Source organism: Castor canadensis, chromosome 14 (genome assembly GCF_047511655.1).
Source record: "Castor canadensis chromosome 14, mCasCan1.hap1v2, whole genome shotgun sequence".
NCBI classification, from domain to species: Eukaryota; Metazoa; Chordata; class Mammalia; order Rodentia; family Castoridae; genus Castor; species Castor canadensis.
The window spans coordinates 28676805-28681969 of NC_133399.1; the positions used below are offsets into that span (position 1 = coordinate 28676805).

At 35.4% G+C, this 5165-nt stretch overlaps 1 pseudogene; it reads left to right on the forward strand.

The window, feature by feature from the left end:
- Positions 1 to 3908: 3908 nt before the first annotated feature.
- On the forward strand, positions 3909 to 4739 carry LOC141416205 (olfactory receptor 7E178-like; annotated as a pseudogene).
- Positions 4740 to 5165: the final 426 nt, after the last annotated feature.

Here is a 5165-nt window from a genome sequence, read left to right on the forward strand (position 1 = left end):
TGTATATGTGACCATGATTAAATATGCAAATAAAACACAGAGATCAAAGAAATATATTGTGTGTCTCTTAAAAATAAATGAAATAGATGAGTACTACACATGAACTTTCTCTTGAATAGAGGAGTATTCTCAAACCTGTTGAGATTGCTCACTGTTTCTTTTTCTTATTCTTCCTTTAATATTAGGAAATCCTTAGAGACAAGGGCAGTGTGGACCAGTATGATTAATTGTGAGCTCTGTGCATTGAGTCTCCAAGGCCATGTAAGAGAACATCATTAGCCTGTGCCTCAGCTTAATAACTAGTTCCCTGGCTTTATACCTGTGTCTGCTCCTCCCCTGGCTTTCTGCATCAGGGAGCTCCTATCTGTCACTATACTCACATCAGTTGTAAAGAGTGAGCAGAGGTCATCACTGGAAAACATACAAGGGAGATTCATCATATCGTTCATCCTTGGTCATGACCCCGGTGACACACAGTTTATCCAAATAAGTGTGAGGGAAGCAGGGATGAAGAAAAGACTAATATAATCATTAGTTCTTGATCAGTGGGAGAAGTAGGGAGGTTTGGACAGCCTGATGGTAGAATAACTGTTTGCACATTACAGGTCTATAGACTATGAATTTTATGATTTTGCTTATTTTCTCATTCAGTGTTTTTATTTTTGCTTATAGTGGTTATCTCCTCCATAGACTTCTCACCCAAGATAGTGGAAACATGATCCAACTAAACTGTTTCTTAAGCTCTCAAAATTTCTTATGATAGTACAAATAATAAATAGGAATATTAGTAATCAAACCATCATGTGTGGCTATTAATGGCTGTGAGTTATGTCCTCTACATAGATTTGGGTATCTGTGTAGTACTCCCAAAGTCATAAACTCTCATTCTATTATTATCATTATAATTGTTATTATTATCATTCTCTTATGGAAAAGAAAATAGCACTTTGATTCCATGCAACATGTACTAGGTACATAGGTAGAAAAGAGCAAAGCCTTGTCTGAATCTGTCTCCCATGAAAATCCCATCAGGTGGTACTGTTGACATAGGAACCAACCATTCACTTAACTTCCCTTTCCCTCCAGCAGAGACTTCTCACTTATTGCATTTTTTCCTCTTTGGGGTTCCAGGTAGATTATATTGGAGGCCTGTGGTAGACACCTGCTGTGTGAACTATAGTTAGGATAGCTGTGGCTTGAAAGCAAAGAACCCAATGAGTAGGAACAAGATAATTGAACACCCACTCCTCAATTCAGGTTTTCTTTTTTTTAGTTGGAACAAGGTCTTAACATATAAGCCCCAGTGCCCATGAAGGTTGTTGCCTAGCATGCAGATTGCAAGGATCACAGAGATTTCCACCCGGTTCTGCCTTCGAGATTATCTTTGCAGTTGTCTGCTTCCTCCTCCATTCTTGCAATCAGCTAGCTCAGTTTCCTATGGTGAGGTAAAGTCTGGTCCTGATATTATTCCTAGTCTGAGTTCCAGAGAGTCTAAAATGGTCCTGTAGCTAATCCTCTGGAACTCCTTTTAATTTTTTTTCTGACAGAAAGCCATGAGACATTTCATTGCTCCCGACTTAGAGAGTAACAACTTACTTTTGAATGTTGTTGACTCCATTTATTATTTCTGTAATGTAGGGTAGATCATTGGTATTCCCGAGAACCAGTACTATCATCTTAGCAGATTTTTTAGTTGATATAGCTTCATTGAATAAGAGTTTCACATATAAACTACAATCTCTGTGTGTTGAATATATGAAGCTTGCATATAATGTGGGTCAAAATCATTTTATAGTATTATTGTTACTAATATTTGTGCCTTCATCTAAAGTATCCTGTCTTATAAAATATCAAACTTCCTTATTTCTGTAATGGGTCATTTTATTGCTGTCCTTTTACATGTACATTTGTGTATTTGAGGAGGAATTACTGTCTTTCATTTTCTTTTATTTCTCAAAGCCTATGCAATTCTTGTCACAGAGGTGGTATCAACAACGCAATTTGTTTTAAATATTAAATAGACTTTTCTTTAGTTCACAAACATTGGCTACACTCTCTGTGTCCCCACCCATTAGGTATGTAGAGCTAGAGATAAGATCATTCTTCTTTGACTCTATGTCACAGCCTCATGGACCTTACAATGTTATTTAAAATACACAACATATATTTATTTAAAGATCACTGCAGAGATTTTCATGAGTAAATGAAAAAGAACCAAAGGATAGGAAGAGAAGGGATAGGTAAGCCTAGTGACTTGAAATAAGACATAGTTGAGACTTTCCCATCATTTCTGGCTCCTGTAACCTTCAAAAACTAGTCCTCAATAAACTTACTACTCCTATGATGATGGAATTGCTTATTCAATTTAATGTTATTAGACATCTATTTGATTCTGCACATTGGTACAAAAATATATAATATTACTCTATTTCTATTAAGTGGTACAAGAAGAATGATGCAGGGAGATTCACAGGCATTCTGAAAATTTAACAAGTCTAGTATATGGGAATAAATGTGAATTTCCTTATCCACGGATGCTTTTGCCTCTACTGGAAACAAATGGAATCATTATTCCTTATATAAGCTCTAATTTATTATTGAGTTACTTTGGATAGACTTCTGGATATTTTGATGATCTATGCAGAATAAGAGGATTTGGATGATACTGAGTGATTTGTATAGGGACAATAAATCTATGTGATTAATAGTAAAAAGCAACAAACATCTGTTATTGGAAATCAAACAATTGTCCTACAACCATATGTGTCTGCAACTTCTTACTTGTATGGTATGGAGAGAGAAACAATAACTTTAAAAAGATTAATGCAATATTAAACTGAAAATTTAAGTGATGTTGCTCCTTTGGTAATGCTTCAATTAATACCTTTGAAATATATGTGTACTTCAGAAAGACTTAAAACTATTCAACATACTTTCAATATAAAGTGTATGTTTTAAGGTTATTAGGTGTTGTGTTGCATACTACTAAGAGAAGCTTTGTATACATTTAGGTAGGTTTTAAGAGAAATTATTATGTATATGTGATTCAATTACTAGAAACATTTCAAGGAAATGCTACCCTCCAAATCTATGACAGTAGTTGCCTGTATAATGGAATTATGCAGAGATATAAAAAACTTAAATTTCATAAAAGATTTCTGATTATGAACCAATGACTTCGATTTAGTGTCTAGACAATACAGTCCTTGAATTTATACAGACTTTAAAATACTCTATGCAAAATAACTTTTCATCACGATTTTAGAATAAAATCGGATATATTCAATTGCTTTTTAACAACCTTTAAGAAGATATATTTTCTTCTTAAAGAAGAAATCTGCTATGAATTTTATTTTTTTTGAATGTCATTGACTTGATTTACTATGGTAACAGGCTACACTGATTACTTCAGTGTACCTAAAATTTATGCACATAGAAGGAGATGAATAACACAGAAGCCAATAATGAAATTCTTAGTTATAAAATATTTTATTAGGATATACTCATTACACAGTGGGGATTCTTAGTGACAGTTCTGATTAGGTTTATATTGTACATTGGTTAGACCATCCCCATCCTTGCTCCCTTTTGACCAACTCCCCAACCCACTTGAAGCAATTGCAAAAGGTTTCCTTGTTCTATTTCATATAAGTATATGAAGTCTAGGGCTGAGTTTGCCATAAATGAGAAGTATTCCTAGAGAGCATACAATTGGAAGTGTAGATAAATACTCCTGTATACTTGTAGTCAAATTTTATACAGAGGACAAGATACACGTAGCTTTCTTTTTCAAAAGGTGCCCAAGCAATGTAACACTACAAAATCTAACAGTTGTCACAGAATTCCATCTCATGCCACTCTCAGAGGATCAAGAACAACAGACTGTACTTTTTGGACTGTTCCTATCCATGTACCTGTTAACAGTATTTGGGAACCTGCTCATCATCCTGGCTGTCAGTTTGGAGTCCCATTTCCACACTCCCATGTATTTCCTCCTTTTAACCCTATCCTTGGATGATATCTGCTTCATCTCCACCATGGTCCCAAAGATAATTGTGAATGTGCAGGCTCACGGCAGAGTCATCTCCTATGTGGGATGTTTGACACAAATGTCACTTTACATCATTTTTGGAAACATGGATGCTATGCTTCTGGCTGTGATGGCCTATGACCATTTAGTGGCCATTTGTCACCCTCTGCATTACTCAGTCATCATGAACCCTCGCCTCTGTGTCTTCTTAGTGTTCATGTCTTTATTGTTTAGCCTTTTGGACTCCCAGGTGCACGATATCATTGTTTTACAATTTAACCACTTCAAAGCTGTGGAAATTTCTAATTTCTTCTGTGACCCTTCCAAACTTCTTAATCTTGCCTGCTCTGACAATTCCAAAAATAATATAGTCATGTATTTTGTTGTTACCATCATGGGATTTCTGCCTGTATCTGGGATCTTTTTCTCTTATTACAAAATACTTTCCTCCATTCTGAAGGTCAAATCAATAGGAGGGAGGTATAAGGCCTTCTCCACATGTGGGTCTCACCTGACAATAGTTTGTTTGTTTTATGGAACAGGGCTTGGAGTGTAACTTAGTTCAGCTGTACTACATTCTCCCATAAATGGTGCCCTGGCATCAGTGATGTGCACAGTTGTTACCCCTATGCTGAATCCATTCATCTACAGCTTGAGGAACAGGGACATTAAAAGGACACTGAGGAAGATTCTCAGGAGTATATTCTGATCTAAGGAACTGTGACAGCTATTTGAAATGTAGATTACAAAAAAGGAGCAAAAGTAAAATTCTACACATAGAAATTCTGTTTCCTTGTTCATATTATTTTGTACATTGTATTTTCATGATATTGCACAATAACCCTGGTGGTTGTGAGATTTGGGGAAAAGTTGAATTGAGAGTTTTGAAAATGAGTGTGAATTTCAAGCTTGGAAATGAAAAGTTTCTTGGGATGGATGGTGCTGATGGCTGAGCAACAATGTAAATGTAATTTATACTTCATAACATTCACCATGGAAAGAATAAAATGGCAAGTTCTTATATATAGTTTACCACAATAAACAAGTTAAGTAAAATGCAGATGCATTTATTACTAGTCTGTAAACAGAATGATATCCCAGAGTATCCTGCTGAAGTAGGAAATGAGACGATAAA